At 29.7% G+C, this 17205-nt stretch overlaps 2 long non-coding RNA genes across 2 annotated transcripts; both read right to left on the bottom strand.

The window, feature by feature from the left end:
• Positions 1-98: 98 nt before the first annotated feature.
• Positions 99-2758, bottom strand: LOC108871679. Its single transcript, XR_001958282.2, has 2 exons — positions 634-2758; positions 99-506 (listed from the first exon to the last, which is right to left on the bottom strand). It is a non-coding gene; the product is annotated as an uncharacterized LOC108871679 (long non-coding RNA).
• Positions 2759-3391: 633 nt separating this feature from the next.
• LOC103872300 lies at positions 3392-5235 on the bottom strand. The gene is made up of 2 exons (XR_633669.3): positions 4268-5235; positions 3392-4126 (listed from the first exon to the last, which is right to left on the bottom strand). It is a non-coding gene; the product is annotated as an uncharacterized LOC103872300 (long non-coding RNA).
• Positions 5236-17205: the final 11970 nt, after the last annotated feature.

Here is a 17205-nt window from a genome sequence, read left to right as displayed (position 1 = left end):
TAAAGCTTTTAATAATTAAAAGCTCAATATTGAGTGTTCCTGATCTCATCACAAGCTTTAATTACTCCAACATGACTTTCTTAACACATTCAAACCAATAAAACTCACAAAACTCATCAATAATATCAAACAACTGTACGCGGATTGAATGTCATGGGGAGAGCTTTTATCATAAGCTTTAGCGCTAAATCCTTACCATGTGATAAAGATTCAGTCTAAGTTTTTCAGAAAAGCTCATACTTGAGCTCTCTGATCCCATCACTCGCATTGAATACTCCAAAATAACTTTCTTAAAACACTCAAACCAATAAAACTTACAAAACCCATCAGGTTATATCAAAAAAATGTATGCATAATTGAATGTCATTGGGGAGGGGGGATGATCTTTGAGCTTTTACACTTAATTCTTACCATTTGATAAGGATTTTGAGCCTTAAAGCTTTTCATAAAAGCCCAAAATTGAGTTCTCTTGATCCCATCACTCGCTTTAACTCCAACATGACTTTCTTAAAACATTCAGACAAATAAAACTTAAAAAACTCATCAATAATATCGAACAACTGTACACGGAATTGAATGTCATGTGGAGCTTATTTTTGAGCTTCTAACAAAAGCTTTTGCGCTAAACCTTACCATTTGATAAGGATTCTGCCTTAAAGCTTTTCGTAAAAGCTCAAAGTTGAGCTATCTGATCCCATCAGCTGTTTTGAACACTCAAACATGACTTCCATAAAACTAATAAAACTTACAAAACTCATCAATAATATCAAACAAACTGTACGCATAATTGAATGTTATGGGGAAATTATCTTTGAGTTTTTATCAGAAGCTTTAGCGCTAGACCCTTACCATTTGATAAATATTCAGCTTTAAAGTTTTTCATAAACGCTCAAAGTTGAGTTCTCCTGATCCCATCACTCGGAGTGAAAGCTCAAGCTTGAGTCAATCCTTACCATTTTGTCGAAGGCTTTTACCTCGGTGGCACGATCGTACTTCATTTCCATCTTCTTCTTATTTGTGTTTGTTCAGAAACAGGACGAAGAGACAAAAGATGATAATAGACAAGAAAATTATTTGCTCAAAGTTTGGCGAATTTTGCAACACGTAAATTATCTGTTTTTGCTTTCGGCAGATGATGGGGTTCGCATCGTGGAATTTTCTTATCTTCCCGACTTTTCAAAAAAGAAAATTTTAGGTTTGAATAATAAAAAGTAAAAGAGGAGATGCGCGGGTATCCATCCCTTCCTTTACAAACAATATTCAATTTCGTCATCAACGCACTCATTTAATCACCTTTACAAACAGTGGTCAAATATTCAAATTTGATTCGTACAAACCAAACCGATCAAACACAAACCGAACTGAACCAAACTAAACTAACCAATCCGAACCGAACCCGAATCAAACCTAGAAAATAACCGAAATACCTACCCCTAACTACAATAAAGATATATAATTAATATATTTGATAAAAAAAATAATATAATTGATAATATCTAATATTTCCTTTATGGCGAAACCGTTCCCTCAAATGTAATAATCTTTCAAATATTTTGATTATATATGGTGAGAATCAGATATATTAGAAAGTACATATTCAGTTATAAACATTTTATTTATTAAAACATATAGGTCATGACCTATTTTATGTATAATTTTTATTTGGATCATTTTTATTAAATATGTTTTTATTTATCTAATAATGTCTCAAAATAATAAGTTTTGACTATTACATTATATATAGTATCTATAGGTAATCAAGTGATGTGCTTTAAAAAAATATCAAGTGAATTTAGTGGTATATTTTTAAGAATATGTGAAAGTTCAGAACAACTATTAAATGTAGGTTGGTTACTTTATTATTTACTGCGTGTAGTTTGGTTATCAGCGCACTCATTTAGAAATCATAAATGTATAAGATATCGAAAGATTTACATACATAGTCACTTTTCATCTTTAAATATCATTCTAAGACAGTTATAACTACCGGCACACTTTTCTCTTCTTTCAATGCACATTTTCATCTTTCCACATATGAAAAACCCAGAATTACCCTTTTGCTATTATTTTCTTGGCTGCAATTTTATTTTCTTTCTCTCACTTTCTTTTCTTTGTCTTTTGTCAGATTTGAAACCCAAATTACATCTCACAACGAGATAAGTACTGAAATCAAAGAAAAAACGCGATTGAAGCTCATCACTAAAGAATTAATTTGCTTGATGAAATCGAAAACATAACTCCAACCTTCTTTCTTATTTAATCTTCTTCTTCTTCCTCCAACCTTATATTTCTCCTTTATGTTTTCTGGTCGTCTTATTTATTGTAATATCTCGAGATTTATAGAGATTTAGTCCGACTTAGTCATCGATTTCCTAAAAAAGCAATCGTTGAGCAGCGGAAGATGGCTATGAGTGGCGGATATGCAGCAACCACCACCAGTTTCTACGACTGTGGACGGAGCTCTTTCGGTTCGTGAACTCTTGTTAGGTATCCAAAATTCAAAATTTGTAATTATTACAATTTCTAGTGTGAATATGTCTTGTTGATCTGTGAGTTTTGGGTTTGTAAGATTCAAGTACCTTAAATATTTTGGGATGTATAAACAGTATTTAAATAGTATTTATATATTTTGATGTTCATGTCTTCGATCTAAATGTGTGTACACAACCATTTGGTGAGTAGTTAGATTTTGTGAATCCTTTTTGTTCTTAATTTCACCTCATTTGTTAGTACGTCTTTGATCTCGAGAACAAGTATACAGACTCTATTTCTATAGTTTTGTTTATAATATATTTCAACTCGTTTCATTTCTAACCGGAAAAAAAACCCAGTATCAGATATGTCCCAGATGATATTCAGATTCAATATTCTATAACATGTTGTTCCAGGAACTCGACGGCATAAATCATTTACGGCTTCTCAACTGCAGACACGACCCTGGAAATATCACACATGGATACGTTCTAGGAGACATGGACACAAGCATGCCCTGGAAATATCACACATGGATACGTTCTAGGAGACATGGACACAAGCATTTTACTGTCCACATGGACAACATATGCAAACCAGCGTACACATGGACACTAGTATTCAACCGTACACATGGACACCACCATTCACGGTCCACGTGTGCATCACCACTATCTTGGTAGCCTCTCACTCCCACATCCACACACCCATATGCATATCCCAGGAAGAATGTGATATCGATACAAGCTATTTGATAACCCACCATTGTTATTTTTCTGTTTTAGATTTGAGTACTCACATTCTTCATATTCCTCATTTTTGTCTCTTAAACATTGGCACAAGATGTTATTCCCATTATCTAGTAGAGAACATAAGTTGTAATTTTTGTGTTGTGGATTGAGTCTTCAAAATTCAGCATAATGTTCATGGTTGTCTCTAGAACATTAACCACACTGCTATTCAGCTTGAACGAAAACTTGCTTTTGCATTTCTACACAAGCATCTGTTCTAGTTTTATACACATCCACGACCATCAGTTGCAATATATGCATACATTTACATTGTTGTTTACATTTGTTGCTAATCTATTTTTTTCTTCCCCTTGCTACTTTTCTATTTTGGATCAGTGAAGTTTTTATCTTCTCTTTAGGATTGACTACTCTTCACTCTTCTTACTCAGGTTTTGTTCTAATTAGACACATGCTCCTCGTTCTTATTGAACATTGGCTTTACTTGTAATGTCCATGTGTACATATCTTTTTTTCTTTGTACACAAGTACACTATTATCGTTATTGTACATATGTACTATATCAAATCTAATATGTACGTAAAGCCTCCACCATCTCTGTCCACAATTATCCTTCCACAATTGTTGTACACACACACCATATACAATGTCTTTAGTATACTACATACACCAACACGTACACTTGGATTTTATACTCCCATTTCATCTCCTCATGTGCGATGACCTATTCAACCATCCACTTACATTCCAACAAACTTACATATATAGTCCAAGAAAAAAATATCACACCGAGTGGAGGTTTCATACCAAACAAAAAAACATCCGACTTTGAGTACACATTTAATTATTTTCTCAGAATTCTCTCTGTTGCAAACAACCTTGACACCTGGCCTTCGAATCTCAGCCTACCGGGAGCAAAAATAATTTTTAAACTAGATTACAACAAACTGAAACATAACCAATTTCTAAACAAACAATTATCACATTTTTTTATCAAACAATTCACATTTTTAAAGAACATTGAATATATAACACTCGTCACTTACTTCAAACTTTACTCTTTTAACACCGGCCGTCATCAACCAGAGAATGAGAGGAAATCAAATGATTTTTTCTCTTCGTAGAATGGAGTCTGTGAGAGAATATAAAAGATAAAAACGAATAAAGTAGATAAAAAATGTGTGGCCAGCGTTTCATCCTTCCTAGATCAAGATTTTAAATTAATTTGTAATTGAAATATTTGATTCACCGCCCAAGACAGCAAATATATTCAATTGCTTTAATTCTTTTAGTTAGGGGTTTTAGAGTCTTTTCGACATAAATAAGTGTGCAAGGAGCAACATGTGTCTTATTATGTAATAAAAAGACAAAAAGTGTCTATTACTGTAAATCACTCTAAGATATTCAACAAATATTTTGGACATCTTTTGAAACTCATCATACAGTAAATTTACTATTTTCATTTAAGTCAATTATAAGATTGCATCTTTGTTGAGGAAATTTACGAAGAAAAAAAGGCATAGCAAGTCTTGATGTAAGATTTGCATCAACTTTCCGTAGGCTGAAAATGTAATCGCGAGGAAAGAAAATGTGCAGAGCATCCTAAAAGACTTGTAGCCTGTTATACAACTTATAAATAACCCGCACTCATGCACGGAGTGAATTTTTATAATAATATTTATTTATTAAATGGTTTTGAAATTTTACAACACTACAATTTTTATCGATTATAAAATGACGAATACAAATATTGGTCTCTTAAATATATTATCGTTGTAGAATAATTAACGTATTACATCTCATTTTAATTATTTTTAAGATTTCATATGCACAAAAAAATTAAGTTTTGCGGATGACACAAATCACCAAAACCAAATAGGCAATATCGATTGTATAATGACGAAAATAGATTAGGTTTTCTGCTCTTGATTTGTTTACTATTTACTTTCGATAAGTGATTTCATTTTCTACCTCTATAAAATTGTGTTTTCATTCCCGTTTTTGTTTCATTGATATGAGTTAAGTTTCTTTTTTTTTTAAAAAAAAATTTTCTATGAATTCGGTGAATTACATAAGTGTGAATTTAGTAAAAAATAGACATCTGTAAAAATTAGTCTCACTTCAGATACATATCTAAGAATCAATTATTTTTTTAAAAAAAATCACCAGAAAACTATGTTAATAGGTTAGTGTTCAAATCTAATATATAAAGTTGTTATAGAATATAACTGCAGACTTGAAATATAATTGTTTGTCTAGTATATACCAGCTCGGTCTAAAAATCATCTAATTCAAGAACAACAAAACAAATTACTTATTTCACCAGTTCGGGTAATGTTTGAATCCGAACAGATAATATATGAACCCAAATGGATATCCGAAGATAACCAAACATAAGTATATTTAACCCTATATTTTTAGTTTATTTTTCTCATTTTATTCAAAATATTTGTATTAATGATGTTTATTGCTCAAAATTAGATATTATACATATAATTATGGATAAAATCATTTGCTACTCACTTAAATATATATCAAGCTCTTGTTTCTTGCATTAACAAAATTTACATCTAAAATTTCAAAACAACTACTAAATTAGTGTCTTTCTAACATATTAATAGTTTACTCTTTTAAAAATTAGAAAACAAGTTAAGCTAAAATATATTTTAAATACATAAAAAACTTAAACAATCAATAATTTATTTATTTTTTCTTTAAAATTTAAATATCCGAACCCAACCCAAAATATCTGAACTCGAACATAAAATACTCGAACCCGACTCGAAATGTAGAAATACCCGAATGGGTTCTATACCTTTATACTGAAATATCCGATACAAAGCCAGACGTGTATCCGAACGTCCACCCTATAATATATGATCATTTCTATCTTGCTTGAACAAAAAAAAATCATTAATCACAAAATATTCAATGTGGGACTTTTACCATTTTTAGTAATTTATAGTTGTTTTTAAAAATCCAAAATATAACATATAAGAAAAAATCTAATTTTTTTTTATTATATGCTTAATGTGATTGTTGAATTTCTTTTAATAGTATAAAATTAAACAAAAAAGAGAGATGTTAGAAAAACTGTTATCAAATATGTACTATTCACAATCATTAATTATCATAAATATGTTAACCATATTAGGTAATATCGTAGCTTTTATTTAAGGAAAGAAAAACTATTCTTTTGTTACTACTAATTAATTTGATAGTTAGTTTAATAAAAAGCATAATATATGTTTATATGTACCAACTTATTTTTCTAACAATTCTAAGAATCATTCTCGTGATGACACGTGACTACGAAAATATGTTGTAATGCTCCAGGATTAATATATATGGGATATGGAGTTCAAGGGTGATGTGAAAATGTGCCTGGAAGTGTTTGCACCTTGTTAGATTACTCGACTAATTAGATGATGGAGATCAGCAGCCTACAATATACTTTTTCTGCCATTTAGAGTTAGAAGATGAAAAATAAAAATAAAATTGCAAACCCCTAAACAATATTAAAAAAAATGCAAAGCTCAATATTATTCCTCTTCTTTTGTCAACTAACCATTTTACTTTACCAAGTTGTAGTCAGACGAGCTGACTCCGAAGAGCTCTTACGCCTGTCCATGTCTAATCTATCCGGAAGAAAATATAGTCTCTGGTCCTTTCTGTTTTTGCTAATGAGTCTGCCCGACCATTTCTACTTTGAGGAATATGAATTATGCCCATATCCTCAAAGTCTTCATGTATTTTTTTTAGAAATATCAATTTCCGATGCGAATGGTGGCCAGTCTATCAGATTCGTAATCATGTCCAATAGGTCCAAGCAGTCCGTCTCGAAACATGTCGAGGTTATCCTCCTGTCTTTCATACATGAAGCTACTCAAAGTAAGCCTTCCATCTCAGCATGTAAAGATGAGAGGCTTCTGTTGCATGCCCCTAATCCGAGAAATTTAGTACCCACTTGATCCTTTAGACTCCACCCTAGGCCACTAATACTACCATTATTGATCCATGAAGCATTAATTTGACCATAGGGAATTCAAAGTATCCAAGGGGGCACTGACTCAACCTTTGTAATATGAATGTCTTTATTATCCTTATTAGTTTCCTCCTTTTCATCTTTCTCCAACATTCTGCTTCAAGGCACACTAGTTGGAGAGTTCAATTGGAGATATGACTTTTCCATTAAAGAGTTTGTCATTTTTCGCCTTCTAAATGTACCAACAGGAAATCTTCAATTTTATCTAGGATGTCATTAATGTTACAGTGTATTGATGCTATTTATCTAAAATATCTTGATAATCAAATATTTTTCATCAGACAAAAAAGGGGAAAATTGACCATTAAAAATATATTATAAAAAAATTACGATGATCATGTTTGTTTTCTTATAATTTACTAATCAAGTATTTTTTCATTGTTCACTAATTTGAGTCTGTTGACTCTCTATCCATATTGTAATCAATCTTTGTGTCCTTAATTACGCTTTTGTAAAGTATCCTTGATGGATAGAGGAATCAAGCTTCTCGATATTGCTTTGTTGATTTCGTGCAGGTTCAGTAGAGATGAGAGTTTTCTCTATAAGAAAAATACCCAAATGAAAACTTAGTGACAAATTGATGAGAGTAAATCACACAAAGGTGTTTAGGAAGAATATTATTATACTCTCATGAGAATTATGTTACAAGATGTATATATAGTTTATATAGAGAATAAATGAACTTAATTTCCTAAACTAATATGGAATAATATATAATATATAATGATAAGTTTCATATTTTAATATATTGATGTATATCCTAATATTGACCATTGGATTAGTTCGATCTTCTAGATCTTCCAAACCCTCCCTCAAGATCATATGTGGTAACACGTATGAGATTGGACAATTTTCAAAATATAGTAGTAAAAATAACTCAAAGCCTTGTGAAACAACGATGGTTGTTAATGTTGAGATATATAATCTGATTTTTGGTTTAATTGTTTGTTTTATCCATCCTGCAATGAGATGATTGCTTACTGTGCAATCTTCACGGTAGGGTGAATCAGCTGCCGGTAGACTGCCGTCAGGAAATCTGAATCTTTCATGAGCTGAATGCTTGAATTGTAGAATGAATTTTCCTTGCTTCAAATTGAGAAATAAAGGAATAGAAAATAAGTTTGTTGATTTGCGATTTTGCAAAGACAACAAGACTATGATTGAATGAACATCTTCTTCTTCAAATCGTGAATAAAGAAGTTCTGAATGAAGCGTTGTTGTTTTGCAATTTTTAGAAAGCAACATGAAAATAAAGGTTTTAGAAGTATTTGATGTTTTTTAATTTTGTTTTTGGTCTGATACCATGCAAATTGATGAAAGTAAATCATACAAAGATGTTTAGGAAGAATATTATTAGATTATCATAAAAATATTATTAAAAGATGCATAGTTTATATAGAAGATAAATCAACTTAATTTTTTAAACTAATATAAAATCTTATTATATAAAGCTTGGTTCTTCAAAGTTGCTAATTAAAAAGATCGTGACACATGGCAGTTATATAATTAAGATTGTAACATGTGTTAATACTGTTTTTTTTTCTAAAATCATAAAAAAAAAAAAGATAATTGTAAAACAAAAATTTGATAGTAATTATCCTTTTTAAATATCTTAAACCAAAAAAATTGTAGAAGAATGCTTAATGTTAATTAAGAAGTTGCTAATTAACAAGATCGTGACACATGGCAGTTATATAATTAAGATTGTAACATGTTTTAATACAGTTTTTTTTTCTAAAATCATAAAAAAAAAAAGATAATTGTAAAACAAAAATTTGATAGTAATTATCCTTTTTAAATATCTTAAACCAAAAAAATTGAAGCAGAATGCTTAATGTTAATTTTGTTTTATTGGTTTTTTCAAAGTTGTTAATTAACACGATCCCGACACATGACAGTTATATAATTTTATATAATTAAGGTTGTGATATGTGTTAATACAAATTTTCTTTTTTTTTCTATCATAAACCAAAAATAACTATATTCACACATTAACACAGTTTTCAGAAAAACAATAATAGTAATTTTCGTTTTTACAAATCCTATACCAAAAATGATTTGTACAAATAATTTATTTAATACTAGTAATATATAATAGATAATAATAATTTTTTTATTCTAATTAATGTATTTTTTTAATATTGATCATTGGATTATGCAGATCTTCTAGATCTCTCAATATTTAGGGAGTCGGTGCTGGTTCCGGAAATCGCAAGATCTTTTATTCCGGTCGGGTCATGATAGGAGATTACGTTTCCGGCGACCTCCAAGCTTCTCACCTGTTACGCTAGACGTCGAGAGCCCTCTGTATTCACTTGTAACCAATATTGGCGTTGGGCTTTTAATAACATGTTACCTTGATTAGAGTTTTTGTCTTTCTTTGGTCTAACGTTTTTGTCAATTTCATCGACCATTTGATTAAATGATTTAGTAATCTTGTAACTTTTGTTATATATGTGTAAACTAGTAATTTAAACCCGTTTAGAACTGTCTAGGCTTAAATTTTTAAAATGCTAGATGGAATATGATTCCCATCATATTGCCAAAAGCCCTTTTAGGTATTGACTATTGACTGGTCACCAGTATAGTGGAGACTTAAAAAATAATATTGAAAATCGCATTTTCACCACTCACACATTCTACTAAAAAGTTGGTTTTTACAAAAAAAAAAAAAAACCGAACACGTTTTTCAGAACAGGTCAAATGCATATGAATTTTATATGTGCGAGAAAAAAAAACAATGCATACAGTAAAAAGAGAAATTCCCTAAATATCATTTTTTAGTTTATTTTCACAAAAATAACTTTTAATGAAAAAAATAAACAAAACAAGTTTTATAAAACGGTAAATATACATTTATACATAGGGTTAAATAATATAAATTTAGGATTTAGAGTTAAGTGGTGAGGTTTTGAGGATGAAATTTTAAATTTAAAAAAATAAAAAATTACTATTAAAATTTTCAAAATAAAAATAGGCTATTTAGTCATTTTAGAGTTATTTTGGTGACAAAAACTTAAAAGACTATTTTAAATCATTGTCCCAATAAAAATTATGTTTTAAAATAAGAAAATTTATGTATAATGAACTGCTCTAACTCAAATTCTATATACCTTTGTTTTCTACAACTGACCACACAAAAATAAAAAGTTTTGTTTTCACTATTCTTTTCTTTTAAGTGTACGATCAATTGAAATTAATATTTTTAGAATGAGCTTATTTTATTATTTTATAATGTCTAATATTAAAAACTAACATTAAATTTTAAAAGTTTGATATGTAAATTAAGTATATATAAATAACTAAATCTTATGTGATTTGGTAAATCAGAAAATGTTATATTTATGTTACAAAGGTGTTGAGTTTGTTTGATGTCAAAAAAAGGTGTTGAGTTTGTTTTAATTTTTTGTATAACTTTATAAGGATGTTCAAAACTTAATCATATCACCATTAACTTTTAACTAAGAATTAAAAGTTAAAAATCAAAATATGAGTAAGACATTTGAAGTTTTTACTGATAAACACATTTTATTCGTATCATATATTTAAATAAATAATTTTTAGTAAATATATGTTTAGCTAATTTCTAATTTTTTTTCATAGATAATTTATTTGACATTATTTTCCTATCAAAATCACACTATGTTTTTTCAAAACCATTTTTTTTATCAAATCACACTGATACCGCATAATAAATAAACAGTTTTTTTTTTTGCAAGTTATTTGGAAGATATTAAAACCTTGAGAGAAAGTTTCCTTCAATCAGAGATCGTCTATGTACTAAGCGCAAAATACAAAGGCGGATAGCCTAGCACGCAGTCTCAAGATTCAGCCGTCTTTCGTCGTTCACATGGATCGATATCTTCCGGTTTAGTTTACATAGTCTGTATAAGTCTGTAAAGTTGATGACAAAATAAAAAAAAAACATGAACCACAATTTATCATATTGCAAGTTTATTTTCCACTGTTTATTATACTTTCGAAACCACGTTACCATTCGATTCTTATAGTAACGAGCCCGCCACGGTGAGAAATCACATGCTTTTTCTATTAGATGATAGTTCTTCTATTCATCTTGAATCAGATCTCATTTTGTTAGCATTAAACCCTATTTGAACGACTTATGCATCATGGTTAACAAACATGACTGTTTATAACTGAAAAATATATTATATATATTGATGAATACTATAAGTATATTTATATAACTTATATAGGGAAATAATGTTAAAATTTTCAGCGTATGGCAGGCATCCATGTGGGTGGACAAAATGTTTCTAGTCAGCTACAAAAAGTTTTATTTTGTACACTACAAAAAGTATTATTTTTTATTAATAGAATCCAATGCTTTATTCTGTCCTAGTTGATCATGATTTGATATTAAAAGTAGATTTGGTCCTAATTGATCCAGATTTAACATTTAAGTACAAAATTGAGAAATTTGCATATTGATGGTAAATCGAAGGCATTTCCCTTAAACACACTATGATGTTTTATATATTGCCTTGTATGAAATTAATTTATGCATTTCGGATGTTTATTCATCAATTCAATTCATATTGAGGCAATTTTTTTTTTTTGATAAGTATATGATTTTCATTATGAAAATAAGATTGTTTGCTTTATACAAAAGATTAGAACACTTCAACTATCCTTTGCCAAAAAAAAAAAAGAAACCAGAGGATGGCCACCACGTGAATCCTCAGTCATACTTTAGCCAGTGTATCATTAGGTTACGAAATTTCTTACGCTCCCTTCGTGCTAAAATGGCATTGCAAACAAGTCTATCAATCTTGCTAAATGTTACTGCTGACGAAACAGAGATTGAGTTGTGGAACCTATTATTACGCTCCCACCAGACCGAGTATAAGGTCGCTTGCACAACCAAGCGGCGAAGAGTTAAGGTGCTGATAGTGTCCCTCAGACCCAACCATTCCATAAAAGCTGTCCATGTATGAAAGAGAAAGGGTTTACAGCCAAGTCTCTTAGTAACATCGATCGACTCTTCAGTCTTAGTATCTCTTTTTGGTGTTCATCATGGAATCTTGTCCATATACCTTCTTTGATCAATACTTACCATTTCTTGTTTGATCGATAGTCACCATTTCGATTTTTTTTTTTACTGAGTCACCATTTCTTTCATTTTAGTCGTCAGTGGCCTTATCTTGTTCCTCAAGGAATTTAAAAACCGATTAGGAAGTTGAAGATTAAGTAGACGTCTAAACACCACTCGACCTTTTTAATAATTTTTTTCACTTTGGTAATGCAATTTCGCCCATAAACTTCTACTTATCCTCTTAGTACCTGAATTACTGAATTAAAATTTAAATTTAACCAATATAAAATTAATAAAATTTGTTGACATGTGCCAATAATCAATTACTTTTTAATAATTTAAATAAGCAAACCAATCCCACTTTTGTTTTTGTATAATATAGATACCACGTACTCATATTCTTTTAAAAAAGAGGTTTAATTTGGTACCATATAAGGCGCCAACAAAAACAAAAGTATAGTTGATTAAAAATACTAAATTTACATGAGTACTTGATTTAGTATTTTTGATTAAAAAGTTTACCACAGGTTTAATTTAGTATTTTTGATTAAAAAGTTTACAAAATGTACAAAAACAACATTTCTATTGCTTAGTTTTTTTTCTCTTAAATATATCAAACAAACAAAAACAAGTTAAGCTTACATGTTAATTAATCATATATATATATATATATATATATATATATATATATATATATATATATATATATATATTTAAAATCACTTTCCATGTTACAAGATGTTTCGATTTTCGCGAATTCGTTTCTGATTCATGTCAATACTATAAAATAAATAATCTTTAACATGTGCCAATAATCAATTACTATTTAATAATTTAAATAAACAAACCAATCCACTTTATTTTTATATAAAGTAGATACCACGTACTCATATTCTTGTTAAAATGAGGTTTAATTAAGAAAATATGAGGCGTCAACCAAAAAAAACAAGGGAAATCTGTTTTTTTAGAGCAAAAAAAAGGTAACTATGTCCCTTTAGACTAATCTGTACTACTTTATGTCCTATTAGACTAATTTTTTCGAAAATGGCAGTAATGCCCTTAAAATTGTAATTTTTTTAAAAAGATAAATAATGAGTTCGACAAGCGGGATCGATCGATCCAGCTTTACAAGTTACAGTGGATCGATCGATCCCGATAATTATTCAGAACAAAAAACGCGAAATATATACTGATCGACCTGGTCCATTTCACTCGATCGGCGAAGGTCGATTCTTTACAGATCGACCGATCCACTAAGGATAGATCGATCGATCCCGTGCCCAGGAAAGAATCCCAAATCGATTTTTTTGGTTTTGTATGATTATATCCGGGTTGATTCCCACTTGATTTGAACCGACTAAGCATGATTTCAACTCTTTAAACTCGATTTCTCTGGGACGAAATCCTTAATTTCCCATTCACGAACAAAGGGGGAGAAAATCAAATTCTCACCCAAACTCGATTTGTCGTTTTTTTTTGTTCTTTTTCGTTTTTTTTTTTAAAAAAAAAAAATCGATTTTTAAAAAAAATATAAAAGTGAATATTCTCAAATATTTTGTTTCCATATTTTTAGGAACTGATTTCTTATCCGTAGAATACAACTAATATGTAGAAATCAATTTCTACAGTTTTGTAGAATTATAGTAATTTTTAGAATTTGATTTCTACATGTTTTAGATTTATAGTAAATCTGTAGAAGTCGGTTTCTACATGTTTTAGAATTAGATTAATGTGTAGATTTTGATTTCTAAGAACTTTAGAATGGTAGGTTAAGCGCGGAATGTGTATTCTACATATTTGTAGAATACTCCTATTTACGTAGATCACGTATTCTAAACATTGTAGATTCAATGAAAAAAGTAGATTTCGTTTTCTACTTCGTAGAATGTCATTTCTACTTTTTTTAGAACATAATCTGAAATTTATAATTTTAACTTTTTTATAACTGGAAAATATACCATTAAGTTCATATAGGTATTTTAACAAATGTTACTATTTTTCCAAATTTTTTTTGTTTGTAAAACTATTTATTAAAATTATTTTCATAAATATTAAAGGATATTATAGGAAAATATGACACAAAATATAGATTAGTCTAAAGGGACATAGTTACTATTTTTTTGCTCTAAAAAAACAGTTTTCCCAAAAAACAATACTATTTTTTTTTTGAATTTTACCATTATCTTTACAAAGAAAACTAACTGTTTTCTATGCCATATGCAGAAATAATAATTGTTTATTTTTTAAATTTTAATTTTATTTCATTTAGTTGTAAGTTTATTAATTATAAAGTAATATGTTATCAGTTATTGTTTTGATTTAATTTATTTTTCAAATCCGATTGTATTAATTTATTTTAATTTACTAAAACTAACTTTTATTTTTGAAGTAATAATTTTATACCATTTTCTTTCTTCTTAAAATAAAATTTAATACTTTTGTGGGTTTTAGTTCAAAATACTTAACTTATAAAGTTTTTTATTAAACCTAATGAGTCGAATGCCAACTACTAAATTAAATTTTTTTTTTTTTTTTTTTTTTTTTTTTTTTTTTGACAGCAAAGAATTTACAGACTCATGTTGACTCTGTAAACCAAATCGGTAACTCCGCATCCATGTGAACGACAAAGGACGATTGTTTCCTAGCACTGCGTGCTAGACTATCCGCCCGAAGATTCGCTGTCCGAGGTACATGAACGATATCTGAGTTGAGGAAACTTCCTTTGAGAAACTGTATGTCTTCCAAATAGCTTTCGAATGCTGGCCATTCTTCTGGTTCCGAAACCATCTTCACCAATTGAGAACAATCCGTTGCAAACGTTACCTGAAACTGTCTTAAATTCTTCATACATTCCATTGCCCAAATCAACGCCTCTATCTCCGAATGAAGGGGTGAAAGACATGCCCTTACATTCCTTGCCCCTAGCAGCCCATCAAACCCTGGTAAAGTACTATACCAGCCTTGTCCTGAGAATGTATCCTCATCCTTCCATGAACCATCTAGGAAACACCATCGACCTTGTGTCACTAGGGGAACATTGGTCTGTACCGAGAGCCCTCTCGTTGGGTCATTTCCCACCTGTGCTTCTGCCCAAAGTGATGATTCTATTTCAGCTAATTGAAGAGTATCCCTCGGATCAATATCCAAATTACTGAAAACTTTGTTATTTCGAGCTTTCCAAATATACCATAAAATCCATGCAAACTGATGATCATCCATCTTTGGCCGGACTCTCCAAAATAGATGATCCATATTAGCAAACAATGAAGAAATAGGAAAAAAATTCGGAGCTGACGGAATCTTGGATAATGCCCACACTTGGCGTGCCGGTGGACATTCAAAAAATACATGGTTAATTGATTCTTCAGGTTCTCCGCATCGAGCACAATATGTATCTCCATTTATCCCTCTTGCCTTGAGATTTTTCATGACCGATATACATCCTGAGAGAAGTTGCCATAAAAAATGCCTTATTTTTGGGGGACACCGAACTTTCCAACAGAAAGCTTTAAGTATATCCACTGTAGGGCCATAAAAAACTGGCGGTTTTTCCTTATCCGGATAGACCCGTTCCACTTGATAGCCTGATTGGACTGAATATTTTCCAGTTTTAGTAAAATGCCATCCATTCCTATCCTCAAACTGATTCCTACTTAAAGGAATACTTTCAATTATTTTCGCATCCGTAGGATCCACAAGAGTCCTAATTACCTGTAAATTCCATGAGCGAGATTCCGAATTTATGAGGGAATCCACTGTAAGATCCGGATAAAAGTTGGGAAAATTTTTGGTTGCTGGTCTCGGGCGAGTGGCTGGGATCCAAGGATCATTCCATACAGAGATAGACGAACCTGTTCCCACCCGTTTAATTAGTCCTTTACAAACCAGAGATCTAGCAGAAATAATACTCCTCCAGCCATATGACGGAGAAGAAGAACGAATCGGTTCCAGGGGTGAAGCATTCCTGTAATACCGTCCTTTGAAGACTCTTGAGAAGAGAGTATTTGGCTTTTCTATCAGTCTCCATAGTTGCTTTCCAAGCATTGCCGTATTAAAATCCATAAGATCCTTGAAACCTAACCCACCATTATCTTTGGTTTCACATAATTTATCCCATGATTTCCAATGCATACCTTTAGAACTAAATTAAATTATTTTATTGTAACTAAATTTTAAACACATTAAATAATTTAGAAATTTGATTAGGTTTATCTCTTAAATAAATAATTTATTTATTTAACTATCTACAAAAGGTATAAATATTTATATATAATTTTTATCTTTGATATGCCATAAAAATTATTAAAATGTATATCTTTTATGTTAAAATGTAAATATCAATAATAAATCGATCATGTTACAATAGTTTTAACATCGTGTAATAACCTTTGAATATACTATTATATTATTTATAAATAATATGATAATGAAACAATTTACTTAAATCAGTATCATATTGTTTGAAATATATTTTTCTAAAATAGATAAATTTTACAAATAAAAAGCACATATTATTTTTCAGAAAAGTTTATTTGCATATTTTAAAATACAATAAATGCTATAATATAAAACACTTTTTATTTACATATGATAATTTATATTATGGTATTTTATGTCTTAATTATAGTATCATGTATATACAATATTTTGAAAATAAAATTAAAAATATAAACTGTATACAAAATAATTTAATTGAGAAAATATCTATACTATAATGAAATATATTCTTAGAATTTTACCATATATATATGGATGATTTTACCAAAAAAAAAAATATATATATATATATATATGATTTCTCATTAGAAACATTAAAAATATATAAAATACAAATAAAACTAATGAATATATTTCATCCAATTTTTATTTTACATATATGGTAT

Source organism: Brassica rapa, chromosome A04 (assembly GCF_000309985.2).
Source record: "Brassica rapa cultivar Chiifu-401-42 chromosome A04, CAAS_Brap_v3.01, whole genome shotgun sequence".
Classification (NCBI taxonomy): Eukaryota; Viridiplantae; Streptophyta; class Magnoliopsida; order Brassicales; family Brassicaceae; genus Brassica; species Brassica rapa.
The sequence above is the reverse complement of the archived record's forward strand: the minus strand, read 5'-3'. Positions and strand labels throughout refer to the sequence as shown.